This window comes from Canis aureus, chromosome 29 (assembly GCF_053574225.1).
Source record: "Canis aureus isolate CA01 chromosome 29, VMU_Caureus_v.1.0, whole genome shotgun sequence".
Lineage (NCBI taxonomy): Eukaryota > Metazoa > Chordata > Mammalia > Carnivora > Canidae > Canis > Canis aureus.
Window position 1 is genome coordinate 17,306,791 of NC_135639.1, and position 20,412 is coordinate 17,327,202.

Genomic DNA, 20,412 nt, shown 5'->3' on the forward strand with positions numbered 1-20,412 from the left:
GGGAGAGGAGGGAGGGGAGGGAGAGGAGGGGAGGGAGTCGGAGGGAGGAGTGTGCAGGGGGAGAGGCCTGCGCTGAGTGGGTGCGAGCCCGCGAGTCGGCGAGGGTACGGGGCTCGCTCCGGGAGGGGGCGGCTGGGGAAGGACAATGCGGAGGGGGAGAGGAGGGGAAGGGGGTGGCGACCGAGGCAGGAATCCGAGCCGAGGAAGGCGGAAGGAAAGCCCACTTGGGGGGCGGGGATGGGGAGAGGCCCAGAAAAAGTGCACTTTGGAAATATTAGAAATAAGTCTTAAGGAAGGGGGGTGGGAGGAGGAGGAGGAGAGTACTGTGGGGAAGGGATGGGGGTGGAGGTGGGGGTGGGGGGACGGGAGGGGGTGCTTAGTGGTTAATCCAGCAGTGAAATCAGCCACCCTGGGCTGGGCGGGGATCTAACAGAAGTGGTCAAAAAAAGAAAGATCAACCCTCCACTTTTCAGAGAGCTTGGGGAAGTGGGGAGCTGGGCAAAGTTCTGGTCATCTGCAGTGAAAGAAACTATTAGCCCAGCAGGTCTCCCTCCCCTTTTTGTTTATTAATAGCAAGTCATTTCGTTAAATCTAAATCTCACCAGAATAATATACCAAGATGACATTGTATCCAAAAAGACAATCAAATAACTGTAGTGTGTGTCAGGGGCATTAAAAATATCCTTAAGGAAAATTACGTGGTTTCTTTTCGATGTAAAGTGTGGTGGTTGGGTTTTTTTTTTTTTTTTTTTTTTTTTTTTTTCCTTTGGTAACTGACGTTGGAGGTGGTAGGAAATGAGCTAGGATTCAAAGTCCTTTCTGCCTTTGGAGGTGAAAAGTTTGGGCGTTAACACCGCCAGGGAAAATAAAACCTGAAAGTTCACCAACCCCTGGGGATCAGTGGTACTGGAGTCTTTCTCCAAGGGGGTGTGAAATGAAATCCCCAAAAGACTGGCCAAATAATCAAGATGTAGATGGCTCTGGCAGGAAATTGCTAACCAAGCTGATGCTGAAAGAGCTCAGGGAGGAGGTGGAAAGCCTGGGGTTTGAGGCAGGTATTGTTGTTTTTAGGCACTCGCCTGGGGAGCAGATTTGCTACAAAATGGGGAACAGAATTATGTTAAAGAAGAAAAGGCCTGACTCCCAAAACATAGTCTTCCTGGGTGATGGAGCAGGAACACTCATTTTCTTGCAAATATCCAATGAGAGGTGGACCAGAAACTACAACATGAAAAGGAGGACCAAAAAAAGAAAAGAAAAGAAATCAATAGGAGTTAGCAAATTATCAGTTAGGAACAGTGCGTGATGTACTGAATTATCCCGCCAATCCCTAAAAAAAAAACTCACATACATTCCAACTGGCCCATCAGTACCTGAGATTTCTAAAAGAAAGCAAATTTACCATGTAATATTTAGAGAGTTTGGGTTTCAGCAAAACTGTTTTATAGGCTAAGGTCTCAGAAAGAAGACTACTAAAAATAATGATACCAAGATTGACAAGGCCAGTGAATTCCCCTGCACTGGGAAAAATTCACAACCACATTAGCACACTAAAGAGTGAAGATGCAGGCAAAATAATATGGGAGGGGGGCCTACGGAGGAGAATCACTGTAACTCCCAACTTTAATATTAATCAGAAAAATCAGAAGTACAGTGAGAAGGAGCCAGAAAAGAAGTAAAACAAATGTGTACATTTAATCAGACAGGATTGCATAGGATACAAAGCACAGGGCTAATTAGTCTCAGCAGGTAGGACTAACCTTCAGACTTCATAAATAAATAAGGCGGGCACAGTTTCTAAGAGGGAGAGTGGAGACAGAAAGGGGATTATTTCAAGACACCGAGTAAAAACATGAAGAATGAAATGCTTCACTGTTAAATCCATGTACAAATGGATTTAACAGTTTCCTTTTCGTAGGTCTTTTCACTTGGTTGCCTTTAGATTTACACATTTAGCGAATGACCATAGCTTTTCACACTTGCTAATTGTCACCTGCATACCTAGTGTGCCTGAGTCTGTCTGTGTACAGCGTAGACTTTCCTAAAGCCTGTGTTAAGGGCTTATTTACTTAAACTGGAACACATTCATATAGTAACTCAATTTTATGGCAATTTCTTTGTCCTGTGCGGTGGTATTTTTTTTTTAATCTAACCCTGATCTGAATTAAGTTGGCTAATGAGGTCTTCTATGTCCTCCATAGGACTACCTGGATAATAAAAGCTCATAAATACACGGAGTGGAAATTTTAAGGCATGAACTTATTGTTTTTAATGTCCTGGCCTGCATTTTTTAGCATATGTAAATACCAAGGGCTTTCTTCCAATGATTAGTAACCTCATCCATTTTGGCATATCCTTAATATTTCTCATTCAAAGGAAACTCTTGAATCTTTCCTTCTTTAAATCTCTGACTTAATTATGCAATTAAAAGTTATTCTATGATAGCACACGTGCCACATCTAATTTCATTGCTTCGTGCCATTAAAAGGCTTGGGGAGAGCCGCGAGATCTCAGAGGGTCGATGACCCCCAAGCCTCTGAAAGGGCTTCAGGTGATGCCCGGATGGGAGGTGGGGGAGGGAGAGGATGTGGGATTGCAGTTAGCAAAAAATCAGGGTAATACAATACATTTTTTTAAAAGTCAGGTTGGCTCACAACGCGGACATGTATTTTATAGATTTGGTGTGAAATCTTAAACAACAGTTGGCTTGTGTCCAGGTGCTGAGGCAACTTCTCTCTCCAGATACTGATGACTCCTGGTTTACAGGACCATGAGTTTTGCCCAGATAGCAAGGGGTTCGAAGAACACCAGGAGGGAACCAGACCCCTTCTGACTTTGGCCTGAGCCAAGGGGTTTTTGCATATTGGGAGGCAGGCAGGGAAGGGCAAAAGCTGTGACCTCTTCCTTTGGTGCCCATTCCGGGGGGCCAGCCCAGGTAGGTCCTGAACTCTAAGGAGACTATGCCTCAGCCTCTGTCTCTTCCTGCTTCTCCTCACCTGCTGTACTTCTGCATCTTCACTCCTCTGCTTTCTCCTCCCTTCCAGCTGTCCCTCTATTAAATCCCTATGGGCACGTGTTGATATTGGTAGTCTGCATTTTACCTTGAAAATAAAGTGAACAGGTCACCTTTCCCAGGGATATTTCCTTCTCCATCCCTGCTGCCGGGGGGCGGGGGGGGGTGCGAAAAGGAGATTTCAGCTAATATAAATCATTCTTCAGGCGTTGGTTCCACATGCGGGAGCCACGGTGGAATGGGGGTACCCTCCAGCATATGGGAATGTGCTTGATGGGGGGGATGGCGGAAATTGGCCAACTGTTACCTGTGTCCTCTTAGAACTGTCTCACCTGGCAGATGAGGTGGTTGGACTGGTATGTCCCTGGGTCCTTCTTCAACACTCAAGGGGCTCATGATTCCATAGTTTTAGCCCACACCCCACCTATGCTAAGAAGTTCACCAGCACACCAGCAGGGGACAAAGCATGTTGGAAGTTTGGCTTTGGAATTTGGGAAAGACAAGGATAGTCTGCTCAGATTCATCAGAGGTGGAGAATACATGTTGACAAGCACCCGCAGCTCCCCCAATCACTCAGCCAGATTCCACTAAATGACCCTGGACGGTGACTTGTACATGTATGCGGTGTGTATATGTGTTCCATGTGATTTTTTTTTTTTTCCTTAAAGATCCGGGTTCCAAGATGGATGATCTGTTACCCACTGTGTTGGACTTATCTATGCAGGGAGCGTGCTGACTGAGGGAAGCCAAAAAAAGAATCTGAAAACATAAGGAAGCTATAAAATGGGGAAATGTTTTGAAGCCAAAGTCCTGCTTCCACTGTGAGATTTTCTGTTTGCTTTTTGTTCTGCGTGGGTGATGGTTCCTTATTTGGACCTTGAGGAAAGCTACTCCCTTAGCCAACATAGGAACACTCAAAATTGGACACCTCTGAGAGTTTTCAATTTTAGCAGGAGGAAGGGGTAGGCACAAAAGGGCCACTTCACAGGCATCCTTTTATTTTTCCCCAATGATCCTGTCAAGGGACATGGAAAGGCACATACCCTCCTCTTGAAACCCTGAGGAACACTATTCTGTTCTGGCATTTTTCTGCAGCGCCTGGCTTGATCACCTTGCTTCAGCTAATGACAGGTTTGGGTAATAAAGTGACAATAATGCCTGATGATCCAAGGGTTAATGGGGAGATGTATGCATTTGTACAGAGTTTCATCATCTGCCTTCATAAGCTGATCACTACCGCTATAGGCATTTGTGACAGGAGCAGCCTTTCGAAAGACATCAGTCCTCCATAAATATACCTTTCTTATTGACAAGATGTCTTTTAACCCTAATAGTAATGGAAGAAGGCCAATAAATGAAACATTTACTGCATAACTTGCCTTATTTTGGGGTGGTGTACGATTCCTTTCTAGCCGTCTCTAGAAGATGTTTTCAGCCTAATTTGCTCCCTAGAAATTTCGCTTGCTACAGTTATACGTCTATGACGTTTTATTGCCTGAAGCCAAGTCTGCATAAGAACTTTCTTAAGATATACTTATCCTAATGCCAGGCTACAGGAACTGGGCTGCTTTATGCTGAATTATTTGTGCTACCCTGATATACAGGATAGAGACTTCCCGATAGTCGTTGCCATAGGGTAGGTCTAAATGTTTCTGAGAAGGAGGGGGAAAGGCAGAAAAAGGTGAAAAAAGTTTCATCTAGGTTGATTTGTAGAAGTCCTTAGAATTAATAATTGGGTCTGTATTTAACATATTAAAATGCCTGAGGTTTTCTTTTCTTTCTCTCTCTCTTTTTTAAATAGCTTCAGTGACCCTATCCTTTCTTACAAAGCATCCTTGCTGGCCCAAGCCCATTGTTATGTTCGGAAATGTCACGCATATCCAAGCACCTTCCACAAAAACGTGGGCACTTTAAACTGAGGCAAAGACAATGTCAGCCAGCATGCAGCAATCTCACAAGGTGGTTTACATCTGTTCAAGGGACAGAGCAGGTGAAATTTCAGGAAAGGACAATACCATTGTTCCCCTTGTAACTTATCTAGGTGTAGGCTGGCACACCTGCTTCTGGCCAAGAGCATCATGGGATAAAGGAGGTGAAGGATCCAGGGAGACTTCCAGATCCAGAGTGTGAAGACTTCAGGCTTGGTACCCCAACCTCCCCCCAGGAATCTACAAACAGCTTCGAGCCCTAGTGTGTCCTTGAGGAAGGACTAAATCTCCGTTGATCGAATCCCTTGAGACTGGACTGGAATCGGCTCCCTTTCCTTCTCCCTTACAAAAACCCCAGTTGTTTCTGTAAATTCCAATGACATTCATGGATTACGTTTCCTAATGAAACTTTCATTTGAACAGGGAAAAGGAAGAAGGATAAATGATGAGTTCCATGGTCCAGAGTGAGTTTGGATTGCAGTATAGACGACAGCCTGCAGCACAAGTTTCAGCCAGAGAGAGGTTTTCCGGTTGACTGTCATCTTGAGCAAACTCCGTTTCTTGGTAGCCTGAGGGCACACTGTAAATACCTAGAGCAGGAGGGAAGGCATTAATCGTTATTTCTTAAAGGTTCCAGGATGCCAAGAGTGAGAGGTTATAATGACCTCAAAACCCCATAAGAAGCACAGGTGCCCCTCCTAGCAACCCCTGGCTTAGAAACATAGTCTTTCTCTATGTGTGTGTACCCTGGACACTGATTCTCCCACGCTTTCTAGCGATGGTCCGGGTTCTTGACGTCTGTTGGTAGCACAGGCATAAACATTTCTTGCTCCTACCCAGCCGAGGGCTCTGCTCCTGGAGAAACCCAAGTCCTGGGAGAAACCCAGGGAAGAGCCAGCAGGGGCCCCACCCACTCTCCCTTCTCTTTCCTGCGGGCGTTCATGGGGGCAGGAAGCCTTCTGAGTGATGGTGCCTATATATGCCTGTAAGACCTTCCTAGCTCTGCAAGGCCCTGCCACCCGCCCCCACTGCCAACAGCCAAGGTGCTGACTATCTAGAAGCCTGATGGGCATTTCTTAGGGAAGGATCTGCTGTCAGTGACTTTCAGCCTTTTGTTCTTTGGAGGAACCTTGCCTACCCTTCTGTAAGAGAAGCATCTTTCTAATGTGATCTGGCTGTTCATGTTTTGTTTTTTTTTTTTTTTTTTTTTTTGCTGGCTAAAAAACAACATGTACTGTAGAGTTCTTTTTTTAAAAGTGAAATTGCTCATTAAAAATACTTGAAAGGATGTGCTCCAAAATGTCAACAGCACTTTCTTTTCTAGACATGGAATTTTGACTTTCATTCTTATGCTTTTTTTATGCTATCTGGTTTTGTTTGGTTTTGACAACTGGGCACAGGTTATTTGCACAATCACAAAGGAAGGTAATGCTTTTTTTTCCCCCCCGCTTTTCAGAAGTAAATGCCTTGACTTTCCTTCTCCTTCTCTCTTGTATGCATTCTAACCCCCTCAAACCGGGGATATTTCAAGGTAGTTGTTGCTGACATTGCATCTAATATATCACTTTGAACCTCTGTTTGTCAAATTTACTCTCAAAGAGACTATGTCAAAGCACATGTATGATAAAAGACTCCATTTCATGCCTTTAATTTGAAAATTAATTATTAACCTCATCTGGGTGTGCCTGGGTGGCTCAGGTGGTTGAGTGTCGGACTCTTGATTTCAGCTCAGGTCATGATATCGGGGTCCACATTGGGCTCTGTGCTCATCAAAAAGTCTGCTAGAGGGGATCCCTGGGTGGCTCAGAGGTTTAGCACCTGCCTTTGCCCCAGGGCGCGATCTTGGAGTCCTGGGATCGAGTCCCACGTCGGGCTCCCGGCATGGAGCCTGCTTCTCCCTCCTCCTGTGTCTCTGCCTCTCTCTCTCTCTCTCTCTCTCGCTATGTCTATCATAAATAAATAAATAAATAAATAAATAAATAAATAAATAAATCTTAAAAAAAAAGTCTGCTAGAGATTCTCTTTCCCTCTCCTTCTGCTCCTCCCCCCTTGCAAGCACATGCATGCGCACTCCCCCCAGATAAATAAATAAATAAATAAATAAATAAATAACCCCATTCACCCAAAAGGTGCTCAGAGACCTGCCTGCAGGTTTCATAGTGGTGGCATCCTCTGTTCGTTAAAGGGGACGGTCTTTCTACAACCCTTTCTCATATATTGTCTTACTTGCTGCTCACAACACCTTGTGAGGTAGAGAGGACAAATATAATTAACCCACTTGACAGGTAAGGAAACTGAGAGTCCAAGAGGTGCAGGCTGACCAAGCATCCTATGGCTGGTGATAGCCAGGCCAAGACTGGAATTCAAGTTTCCTGATTCCCAAGTCCAGGTCTTTTTTTGCCACTGGCTCCTGGGTCAACCCAACAACAGAATTAGCCTCACGATTTTTCTGTGATATATTGGGGTTATAAAGAGGATCTTGGCAAAAATATAAATAGTCTCCTTTAATGTAGAACTCACACCCAGCCCTCAGCTACACTGTGAAGTGGATAACATTTGTCCTCAAGCCTACACACACACACACACGCACACGCACACGCACACTTATGCTTCTGGGATGTCCAGGGCTCTCTCCTCAACTTATCCCATTCCTTATACTCCCGACCCCAAAACAGTGCCAGGGGTTGTCACCCTGGGCTCTGATGATGTATCGGACTGAATAATTATTTGTTGTATGGCACTGTCCTGTATGTTGTTGGATATTGAACAGCATCTCTGGTTGTTATCCACTAGTTGACATTGGCACTGCCTACTCAGTTTTAACAGTATAAAATGTCTCCAGAAATTGCCATATGTCCCCTGAGGGTGGAAGGTATGGAGCAAAATCACCCCCAGTAGAGAACCACTGCTCTATACCAAACTCCCTCTCTGGAAGGAATATGATCAACTCAATCATTTTAGTAAGTCAATTCTCTGAGCGTCTCTGCCTTCCTCTAGTTAACCAGGGGCTGGCTCAGAATGGCCTGGGGAGTTTCTCTACACCAGGGCACTTCTACTCTCTGGTGAAAACTATGCCCGGGATCCCTGGGTGGTGCAGCGGTTTGGCGCCTGCCTTTGGCCCAGGGCGCGATCCTGGAGACCCGGGATCGAATCCCACATCAGGCTCCCGGTGCGTGGAGCCTGCTTCTCCCTCTGCCTATGTCTCTACCTCTCTCTCTCTCTCTCTCTCTCTCTGTATGACTATCATAAATAAATAATAAAAAAAAAAAAAAACTATGCCCCTCACAAGAGGACATCTTGGTTTTTCCAGAAGGGTTCAAATCTTGGCTCCGCCATGTCTAAATGTGAGCCCTGGGGCCCACCTAAAAATTGTCCTGACTCTCTTTACTCAACTAGAAAGTGGGGACATAAGACCTACATCTGCATGTTATTACTAGGATCCCATGAAGTAAAATGTCAAATTGCCTTGATCACAGAGGCCTTCAGTCAAGGGCAGATTTTGCTTCCTACCCCCTATGTCCAGATGGAGATCAAATGCCTGGATTCAGCACCGAACTGGCACCATAAGAGGGCTCAGGACGCCTCAGCTCTAAGTGTTATTCTATCCCTCTTAATCAAAGATAGCTGGATTGTACAGAGAAGAAACACTTGCAGTCAAAACAATGGAATGGTGGCTTGCTTTTTTTTTTTTTTTTAAGATTTTATTTATTCATTCATGAGAGACACACACAGAGACAGAGAGAGAGGCAGAGACACAGGCAGAGGGAAAAGCAGGCCCCAGGCAGGGAGCCCAGGACCACGCCCCGGGCGGAAGGCAGGTGCTAAACCACTGAACCACCCAAGGATCCCTGAATGGTGGCTTTCAAACCAAAGATAAGCTGGACAATTGCAGGGAAGACTTTTTAGGATCTCTCTGTGGTGCTATCCATCGGGAGGGGCAGCCCCTCCATAAGAGTGTCCCCAGTCACCCTCCTCTCTCTGTCCCTTCAAGCAAATCCCTACCACCCATTAAGGAAGGGCAGCAGGACAGATTTCAGAAACCCCCCAAGGCCATCTCCATTGTCTGGTGATTTAATAACACGCAGCCCTTTGTAAACACTAATTAAGCTAGAGCACCGCCCCTGGATCAGGGAGGCCTGCCACCCTCTCACCCCAGGCTCTTGCTTTCAGAAGGGAGGCCATGGAGAGGTGGCCCCCCAGAAGTGGTGTGCCTAGAGAAGAAAGAAAGGAGGAAGCCAGGTCAAAAGGGAAGAGGAGGAATTCCAGGTGAAAGGACTTCAGGTGTTCGGTACAGTCAAGGCTGTTACTGGCTACTCTGGACTGGAGCATCTCTTTCAGATCAGAGGCTCTGCTAGGTCTTCCATTTCTTAGAGAATGGTGTTAGAGACCCCTCTGAGAATCCCAAGCTAGCTTCAAGGCTTTCTCACCTGCTCACACTAAATATTGTGCAAATACAGGGCACTTGGGTGGCTCAGTTTGTTAAGCAGCTGACTTTAGCTCAGATCATCTTAGGATCTTGGAATCGAGCCCTGCATTGGGCTTCATAGTCAGCAGGGAGTCTCCTTCTCTTCTCTCTGCCTCTGCCTCTTTGCCTGGTCATACACACACTCTCTCTCTTTCAATAAATAAAAATCTAAAACAATTTTTTTTGCATATACAGTTGACCCTTGAACAATGCAAGGGGTAAGGGGCACTGACCTCCCACGCCCAATAGAAAATGCACGTTTAACTTTTGGTTCCCCCCAAACTAACTACTAATAGCCTATTGACCAGAAGCCTTACTGATAACATAAAGTCAGTTAACACATATTTTGTACGTTATATGTATTGTATACTGTATTCTTACAATAAAGTAAGCTAGAAAAAAGAAAATGTTATTAAGAAAGCTATAAGGAGAGGTGCCTGGGTGGTGCAGTCAGTTAGTTAATTGTCGGACTCTTGGTTTTGGCTCAGGTCATGATCTTAGGGTCATGAATTTGAGACCCACGACCACTCTGGGCTCAGTGCAGAGTCTGCTTAGAATTTCTCTCTCCTTCTCCCTCTCTTCCTCCTCCCCAGACCACTCACGCTCACACATGTTTGTGTTCTTGATTTATCTGAGAGAGAGATTGAGATCAAGAGCGGGGGTGGGGGTGGGGGATGGGGGTGGCGGTGAGTAGGGGGCAGAGGGAGAGGGAAAAGCAGAGGCAGCCTCCCTTCTGAGCAGGGAGCCCATTGCCAGGCTGGATCCCAGGACCCCAGGATGATAACGTGAACTGAAGGCAGACGCTTAACTGGCTGAGCCACCCAGGCACCCCTCAATAAATAAAGCTTAAAAAAAAGAAAGAAAGCTATAAGGAAAAGAAAATACATTTACAGTCCTGTACTGTAAAAAAAAGATTCACAACTAAGTGGACCCATGTTGTTCAATGGTCAACAGTCCTCTCTGAACTTCTTATTAAAATTTCCTGCCCTAAAGAATTATAAGTCAAGTCTGACATTTATTGAGCCTTTTACGGTTTTAGGAGCCCTTTGCAACAGGCAAGCAGGAGGATGAGGAGGTGAACCACGTGGGTTCTAGAATGATGGGTGTGAACCTGGCAGAGCCACTCACCAGCTGGGTTGCCTGGAACGAGGTATCTCACCTCTCAGCACTTCCGCTTCCTCTTGCACAAAGGGCAGGTAGTAGGATAGGTCTTGTTAAAATGATTTCTAGGGCACCTGGGTGGCTCGGTTGGTTGGGCGTCTGCCTTCAGCCCAGGTCATGGTCCCAAGGTCCTGGGATGAGTCCCGCTTCAGGAACCCTGCCCAGCGAGGAGCCCACTTCTCCCTCTCCTTTTGCCTGCTACTCTGCCTGCTTGTGCTCACTCTCTCTCACTCTCTGTTGGATAAATAATAAAATCTTTAAAAATATGATTTCTGTTTTACAGATGAAGAAGAAACCAAGACTTGGAAAAATTGGACTAGAAATGGTATGATTTGAACCCAGGACTCCTTTCATAAATTATTCCAGTAAAACTTTTAAAACTTTCTGTTGAAGGACAACATTCATAAAGTAAAGTACACAAATCATAAAATTCACCTTGCTGAATTCTTACTAATAGATACACCCATGTAACTACCATCTAGATTAGGATAATAGGATATTATCAAAACCACAGAAGCCATCCACATGTGCCCTCCAAGTCAATATCCTCCAATGGAGGGTTGCCAGATTTAGCCAATAAAAATAGTGCCTAGGACATACTTAAAATAAAAGATTATTTCCTTTGGGGGAACCTGGGTGGCTCAGTAGGTTAAGCGGCTGCCTTCAGCTCAGGTCATGATCCCAGAGTCCTGGGATTGAGCCCCATGTCTGGCTCCCTGCTCAGCAGGGAGTCTGTATCTCCCTCTCCCCCTCCATCCCCACCTCCCAGCTCATGCTCTGTCTCTCTCTCACTGTCTCTCTCTCTCAAATAAATAAACATAATCTTTAAAAAATTATTTGCTTTTAATCTGAAATTCAAATTTAGCTGGGTGGGCTGTATTTTATCTGGCAATCCTACCTCAAAAGCAACCACTAGTCTTGCTTTTATGATTCTAGATTAGCTTTGCCTCTTGTATGTCCTAGAAGTGGAATCATATAGTATGCACTCTTTTGTTTCTGGCTTCTTTTGTTTAACAGGTGCATGAGATTCAACAACGAAGCAGGAGCATTCGGTACTCAGCCAGCAGCCTGGGATCAGGGACATGGACGCCCTCTTGGTACACGCCTGAGGGTCATGGCCAGAGCCTGCTTGCTAGCCCCAACTCCAGGGGGTCCTTCTGGACCTGGGAATGGACCACCACGGTGACCTACAAGAGGAAGCCCTTCTATCCAGCCCTCATCTGCTATCTGAGCCCATGGTGGCCATGGTCTGGGAAGGCCCCAATGTGGTGGGGCCAATGTGGTGGGGCCAATGTGGTGACTCAGCTGAGGCTGCCCCCAGCACCATCATGAGGATGTCAGCATCCACCTCAGCAAGAGCATCGTCCACACCAGTGACTCCATGAAGGAGGGTCAGAGGAGATCCAGCTATGGTTCCAGAACAATGAGCTAGTGGACAGGGTAGATGGACACTACCAGAGCAGCATCCGCCCAGCCTGAGCACTCAGGCTGCCCTCAGCCACCCCAGAAGCCACCCAGGATCAACTACCTTTGTTGACAAGGACTTGAGCCCACACCTATGGTCTGCCCATCTGTCCCAGACTACCTCCCTGTCCATTTTTTTAATGCCTTTAGTATCCTAAGCCAGCATGAAATTGGACAAAATCCTTTCTGTACCCACGTGCTAAACAATCTTTGAGGTATCTACAAAAGTGTGTAGTATGACCTCCTCTCCCCCGAAGGGAGGAGCCCAGACATTAAATTCACTGTATTGTGCAGGGGGGTGGATCTCTCATTAAAGTTTCTGCCATCTCTGAGGTAGGGAAAAGGACTTTATGCAAACTTATAAGAGTTTGAGAGTTTAAATAAAGCTTACCCTCTTTCTCTCTCTCCCCCCCTCACACAAACAACATTGTAGCCATAATTCTTTTTCATTACTATACAATATTTTACTGTATACAATGGAAAACACATTTATTTTTTTTAAGATTTCATTTTTAAGTAATCTCTACACCCAACATGGACTTGAACTCACAACCCTGAGATCAAGAGTTACACATTCCACATCTGAGCCAGCCAAGCACCCTATCTACAGTGGAAAGCAAATTTGTGATATGTAATCAATCTAAGTTTATTCATCATATATTGTAAACATATACATATACAATGAATATGAACTTTTAGGTTGTTGCTAGCCAAGATAAGGAGGAGTACTATAAATATTCTTGTACATGTTTTTTGTTAATATATGAATGCCTCTCTACTAGGTATACACCTAAGGGTAACATTTCTGTGACATCAGGGTATACATCTGTTCAGCTTTAATAGACAGTACCAAATTTCTCCAAATTTGTTGAAACAATATATTTGAGAATGCACAAAAAGATCCATCTGCATCACTTGGTATTGTCAATTTCCTCCCTTTTATGGTTTGAATTTGCATTTCCCTCATAACTCATCTTTTCACATGCTTATTGATGATTTAGATGTCTTCTTTAGTAAGATGCTTGTTTAAGACTTACCCATTTTAAAAAATGGCATGTCTTTTCTTGTTGATTTGTAAGAATTCTTTACATATTGTAGATATAAGACCATTGTCAAACACAGGTTTTGTAAATATCTTCTGCCTATCTGTGGCTTGTTTTTCATTCTCATAATGGTACATTTGGATGGACAGAAGCTTTTAACTTATATGAGTATTACTTTTGTGTGTGTGCTGTTTAAGAAATCTTGACCTCTCCCAAGGTCATAAAGATATCCTCCTATGTTACCTTCTAAAAGCATTTTCATTTTATTATTCCCATTTAGAGTTACTGGGCCTATTTCTTTGTCTATCGTATGTAAAATCCAATTAATTTAAAAATTATTTCCCAGCTTCATAATCCTACAGAACATATGTTCATAATTGCTAATATCTTCATTAGATAGTTCCTTTCAATCCAATAAAGAATCACTAAGTATATTCCCATGTGCCAGGGCATTGTGCTTAATCTAAGAATTTAAAATTTGAACTCAGGACTCAGGTGGTAATTTTCTCAGAGCTCCTAGTCTAGTGTGTGATCTGTCCAGATCCACCTATGCCTCCTGCCTCCACCACCATGTCTCCATAGATTTCCCTTTAGAGGCAAAGTCCACTCAGATTTGCATCTAAGGCTGGGGCTTGATGCTTGTCCTCCAGAGTCTGGGCAGGAAGATGTAGCGCATACTCGCAAGAGTTAGTCCTTTGCCAGCTGGAGGTTCAAAGAGAGAGCCTGAAACCTGGATCATTTGTGAGTTGCAGATCCCTGTGCCAAGTAAGAGCCTACATTCCAGCCAAGTCAGTGGTGGCAAAGATCCATTGTCCAGTCACTTGGATTGGCTCAAAAATGCTTGGAGTAGCTAAAATATCAGTAACAGGAGAAATGATAAATATGAATGATTTGTGGTAGCTCATCGCATCCTAACTATTCTGCTTTGCTGGCCTCACTAGTTCTTCCCATCAATCATCAATCACATAACTAACACCCAGCTACCAATTCTTAGACTGGGGAAGGTGGTCTGTAAAGGAATAGCAGCCTCTACCTCAATTCCAGGGTCTTTTTTCCTTTGGAGACTTATGAAGCTGGTCCAGAACATAAACCTTTAACATAAACAAGCCCAGCCCAAGACCCTTGTATCTTAGACTCCTTGTGTCTTAGGACTGTCTTTGGGGATTAGAGCTCCTTACCTGGTTCTTCCTGGCCCCGACCACCTCAAATTAGAATATCCCACCCTCCCCAGGAAGTCCCACCCTCCAAAATTCACCTACAACATTGATGGCTCTCGTCCCAGACAAGACGATCACAACTTCCGCAAGAGATGGAGTCTAGACCTTGTAGGGAAAGGGGCCTTACTCTTTCATTTTTCCTGGTATTTTTTCTCCACTTTCTTTCACCAGCTTACTTCCCAATCCCTCCAGCAAAAACCCTGAAATACTCAGATGATGCTTCTCTACCTAGTACTTTCTTCTCAAAGGAAGTCTTCCTGGGTGGCAGATAGCCTTTTCCTAAATAAAGGGAAGATTACAAGAATAAGGGGTCAAAGGCACAGAATTGAAATGCAAATGTGGGTTCTTAACTCTTGATGTATTTTTAAAAAGTAAGGAAACACTGAGTGAGATTTTTCTGAGAATACTTTAAACATGAAGAGAAGGACTCCTGACTGGGTCATTTGGTAAACCATTGGACTCTTGATCTTGGGGTCGTGAGTTCAAGCCCCCATGTTGGGGTAGAGATGACTTTTTAAAAAAAGTTTGGTAGTGCCCGTAGATGATGGCTAAAAGTTGAATAAAGATTTTTAAATAAATAAATAAAATGTACCAAGAATCTCTAACAGCATTGGTGTGTGTTTTTGATTTGATGGAGGGACAGCAAGGTGAGCTTCTGTGATGACCAGGCTGGAGGCAGGAAGGAACCTTTACTGGACCTTGTAAGGAGGGCAGTTGAGTGGTGCAAGACCAAACGGTATTCTCTGAGCCAACAGAAGGAGCCTGGAAGAAGATCACAGACTATTGGGAGGCGGGCCTCCAGGGTGGCCTGACCATGAATGGGGCAGGGAAATAGTCCAATCCTTGTTGCAGGCCAAATACAGGCATTTAAAGGGAATTAGGGCTCCTATGAGCAGCATGAGGGAAAACTGAGTTAACTGTGCTCTACGCTCCAAAGCTAGAAGCTCCCACTGGGAACTCAACAGGAAAGACCTGACCCCTTCAGAGACAAAGGACTCAGGAGGGCTGAGTCCTATGATCACGGCTCATAGAAGGTGCTGGAACCAAAGGCGACTGTTCTCTCCATACCAAAGCCAAGGGGCCCCTGGCAACTCCAGGCTCTATTTAACTCTGCTCTACTTAATTTCCTCAAGATAAAGTGCCCACACTGTGGACTTCAGGCTTGCTTTCTCTGGAAGCAGCTGGGGGTGGCCTTTATTAAGGAAATGTTTCCTCTCTGACATAGGAATGGCTCTGAGGAGGGAACCCAAGGCTGGCGATCTATTCTGGAGGTGAAGCCAAGGGGGTGGAGTGAGCATGTCCCATGTACCCTCCTAAAGAAGCATGCTACTTATTCCCAGGGCTCAGGCCTTTATTATTATTATTATTATTATTATTATTATTATTATTATTATTCCCTAAGGCCATCAACTCTATTGAGAAAAGAAAGAGAAAACTGCTGAATGCTATTTTTGGAAAGAGTTCTTCATACTGAACTGAGCCTTCTACCCCAGGTGGATCCCAAAGGCTTCCCAGGGGTTTCTGATATGCACATAATCCAGGGGTTTGTGTACTTTGAGGCAAAACATTGTGTCTTTATTCTTACTGAGCTCTCACTGAAATTTAGTATTTCCTTCTATTATCAGTGTGGGCAACAAACCGTAATAGTAGTACAGTAACGTAACCTTTTAAAAAAATTAACTTCATATCTAAACATTCCTAATTATTTCAATTGTTACAAGTGTATATTATTTATAATATGGGAATATGAATAGTAAAATATAATTTCTATATATATATTTTAAAGATTTTATTTATTTATTCATGAGAGACATACGGAGAGAGACAGAGACATAGGCAGAAGGAGAAGCAGGCTCCTTGCAGGGAGCCCGATCCCAGGACTCGATCCCAGGACACCGGGATCATGACCTGAGCCAAAGGCAGACCCTCAACCACTGAGCCACCCAGGCATCCCATAAAATATGATTTATAAAACCAAAAATCTATAATTCTCCAAACAACTGCTGGGCCCAAATGTATTTCCGATATTACATAAACAAACTTGCACAATATAAAAAGGTCGAGAAATCACCTAATCCACTTTATGAGGCTAGCCTTAATCCCCAAGCCAAAACTAGACAATGGTAAAGGGACAAGGCATAAAAATTAAACTTGAGCTCTTCTAGCATGCCTGCTCCAGTGATGATGATGTGAATGAGACTCAGTTTCTCTCTCCATCTCTTGGTTTTGCTTCCTTAGAGTTGGCCATGGTAACTTTAACACTACTGGAAATCACAGATTTTCTTTAAAAGATTTTAATTATTCATTTGAGAGAGAGACAGAGAAAGCATGAGAAGGGGGGAGAGGGAGAGAGAGAAGGAAAAGCAGACTCTTCCCTGAGCCAGGAGCCCAACATGGGACTCAATCCCAGGACCCAGAAATCACGACCTGAGCCAAAGGCAGTTGCTTAATCATCTGAGCCACCCAGGCACCCCAATCACAGATACTTTTATGTCATATTATGACAGTTATGAAACCCTCAAAATATCATTTATATTCATCATTAATTCTAAATCACAATAGTTCTTAGACTTGCCTTAGGAAACACTTAAAGTGATTATATCACAAATTGTTTTTAAAAATATTGTGATAGCTGTATTTCCTTTTTTTTTGATAGCTGTATTTCAATATAATTGGACTCTTATAATCCTATGTGTTTTTTCAGCTTGTTTTTTACTTTTAACATCTTTATTGAGGTATGACTGAGCATATGATAAGCTACCTGTATTTAGACTGTACAATTGATAAATTTTGACATAAGTCTACATTGGTGAAACCACCACCGCAATGAAAAGAATGACCTTGTCTAGTGCCTACTATGGTTTCTTCATGTCCATTTGGAATTCCTCCCTCCCGCCCCTCCTCAGACCCCAAGCTTCAAGGAAATCTAGTTCACCTTTTCTAGAACTTTATGTAAATAAAGTTACATAGTGTGTACTCTTATTTTTAAGTTATGCTCTTTTTATTCAGCATAATTATTTTGAGATTCATCTACACTGCTTTGTCTATCACTTGTTCGTTGTTTTTTTTTTTTTTTTTTTTTTTCTGAGTGGTATTACATTGTGCAGTTAAACATTAATTGTTTATCCATTCACCTGCTGATGGGCCTTCGTGTTGCTTCCTGTTCCTGGCTATCACAAATGAAGCCCCACTGAACATTGGTTTAAAAGTCTTAGTGTGGATATAGGCTCTCATCTCTAAAGATTGTTTATTGATTTATTTGAGAGAGAGAGAGAGCAGAGTGAGAGAGAACACAAATAGGGGAAAGGGGCAGAGAGAGAGGGAGAAGCAGACTCCCCTTCACGCAGGGAGCCTCATGAGGGGCTTGATCCCAGGACCTCCGTATCATAACTCAAGCGGAAGGCAGACACCCAACCGACTGAGCCATTCAGGCACCCCTAGGCTCTCAGTTCTCTTAGGTAATCACCTACAGGTGGAACAGCTAAGTCAAATAGGAAGTTTGTGTTTCACTTCACAAGAAATGGTCAGACTTTTTTCCAAAGTGTTTGTAGCACTTACGCTCCCATGGGCCATTGCTCCACTTCCTCATCAATACCTGATGTGGTCAGTCTTTTTAATTTTAGGAGTTCTAAGAGATGTGAGGTGGTAACTCACTGTGGTGTTGCTTTGTACTTCCTAGTGACTAGTGGTAGTGAGCTTCTCATACGCTTATTTACAATCTAGATACCTTCTTTGGTGATGAGTCTGTTCAAAGGTTTTGCTCATTTTCTGTTGGTTTGCCTGTTTTATTATTGAGTTTTGATATATTCTTGATATAAGTCCTTTATCAGATATTGGTTGAAAAATGCTTTTTTCCCATGTTTGGTTTGCTCTTTCATCCTTTTGTCAGTGTTTTCGGAAGAGTAGAAGGTCTTCACTTGATAAAGTCCCAGCTTATCAATTTTTGTGCGTATGTGGATTATCTTTTCAGTATCAGATCTAAGTCATCTTTGCCTAACCAGGGGTCACAAAGATTTTTTTCCTGTGCTTTCTTCTAGAAGTTCTACAGTTTTAGGTTTAACATACAGGTCTGTGACCCATTTTGTGTTAATGTATAAATGTATAATGTATAATGTTTCTATAAAGTACAAGCAAGGTATAGATCTAAATTCTTTTCTTTTCTTTTTTTTTTTTTTCATATGGATGTCCAATTGCTCTGGCACCATTTGCTGAAAAGATTATGCTTTTTCCACTGAATTGCTTTTGCATTTTTGTGGAAAATATTTGATTATATATGTATGAGTCTATTTCTGAACCTTCTATTCCCTTCCATTGACCTATTTATCTACCTTTACATACCAAGACAATACCATATTGTCTTGATTACTGTTACTTTCTTCTAGAAATCTCAAGGTCAGATAGTGTTACTCCTCTAACTTTGTTCTGTTTTTAAAAAAGTTGCTTTTGCTTTTCTTAGTCTTTTGTATTTTCATATGAATTTTAAAAGCAGCTTGTTGATTTCTATGAAACAGCCTCCCAGGATTTGAATAGGGATTGCACTGGATCAAGGGATTCACAAACTTTTTCTGTAGAGGGCCAAATAGTAAATATTTTAGACCATGCAGTCTCTGTTGCAACTACTCAACTCTGCCATTGTAGCATGAAAGCAGCCATAGCCAACACAGAAACGTAGGAGTGTGGCTGTGTTCCAATAAAACGCTATTTATAAAAACAGGTGGTGGGCTGGATTTGGCCCACAGGCTATGGTTTGCCTATCTCTGCTATAGATCAGTTTGGGGACAACTGACATCATAACAAAATGGAGTCTTCTTACCCATGAACATAGTCAATTCCTCCATTTATTTAGACCTTTAATTTTTAAAAAATAGACTTTAATTTTTAGAATATCCTAGGTGTACAAGAGAATTGAGAAGTTAGTACAGAGATCTCCATATATTGTGTATCATTTCCTCTCTTATTAATGTCTTACATTATTATGATACATTGTTACAATTAATGAACCAATATTAATATAAAATTATTAGCTGAAATCTGTAGTTTATTTAGATATCCTTAGGTTTTAGCTAATGTCCTTTTTCTGTTCTGGGATCAAATCTAGGATATCACATTATATTTAGTTTCCATGTCTCCTTAGATTCCTCTTAGACATGATGATTTCTCCAATATTCTGTGTTTTTGAGAAAGTCTTGGTCAAATATTTTGGAGGATACCCCACCATTGGAATTTTTCTGATGCCTTTCTTACAAGACTGGAGAAATAGAGGGGTACTTGGGTAGCTTGATGGGTGGACGTCTGCCTTCAGCTCAGGTCATGATCTATCCAGGTCCTGGGATTGAGGCCTACCTTGGGCTCCTGGCTCAGAAGAGAATCTGCTTCTCCCTCTCCCCCCTGTTCATGATCTCTCTTTGTCTCTTTTCTCTTTCAAATAAATAGATAAAATCTTTAAAAAAAAAACAACAACTGGAAAAATGGGTTATTAGAAGGAAAACCACAGAGGTAAAGTGCCGTCTTTATGGCATCATATCAAATGTACATACATCAACATGATTTGTGACTATTGATATCAACCTTGATTTTCTGGCTGAGATGGGTTGTCAGGTTTCTTCACTGTCGAGTTACCCTCTTTTTTTTTTTTTTCCACCTTTCTATGCTACAGACTTACCTTTGTTTTTGTTTAAAATTTTGTTAGCATATTTTAAAGTAAACTCTACCTCTAACATGGGGCTCGAACTCATGATCCCAAGATCAAGTCACATGCTCTACCAACTGTGCCAGCTAGGTGCAAGTGCCACTACACTGTACACTTTTGGAGGAAGTCACTACATGCAACTCATACCTAAGGAATGAGAAGTTAGAACTTCTCTAATTTATATTAACATATTTTGTGAATTTTAGTGCACAACTTTTGTCAGATGTATCCCTAATATTTTTCATTCGATGTTAGTCCAAAAACTACATTTTCATGCTATTATAAATGTTATTTTTACAATTTCAATTTCCAGTTCTTTGTTAATATGTAAAAATACAGTTGTGAAATGATTCTATTTCTAGTAGTATTCTTTGCTCCTAAATCTACTCCGATGCTAATTTAGCTACTCCTTAAAAAAAAAATTTTTTTTTT

The 20,412-nt window shown here is 42.8% G+C and overlaps 1 long non-coding RNA gene across 1 annotated transcript; it reads left to right on the top strand.

The window, feature by feature from the left end:
• Window positions 1-36: 36 nt before the first annotated feature.
• LOC144301097 (uncharacterized) lies at window positions 37-14,842 on the top strand. The gene is made up of 4 exons (XR_013367830.1): window positions 37-104; window positions 3,682-3,834; window positions 10,851-10,892; window positions 11,585-14,842. It is a non-coding gene; the product is annotated as an uncharacterized LOC144301097 (long non-coding RNA).
• Window positions 14,843-20,412: the final 5,570 nt, after the last annotated feature.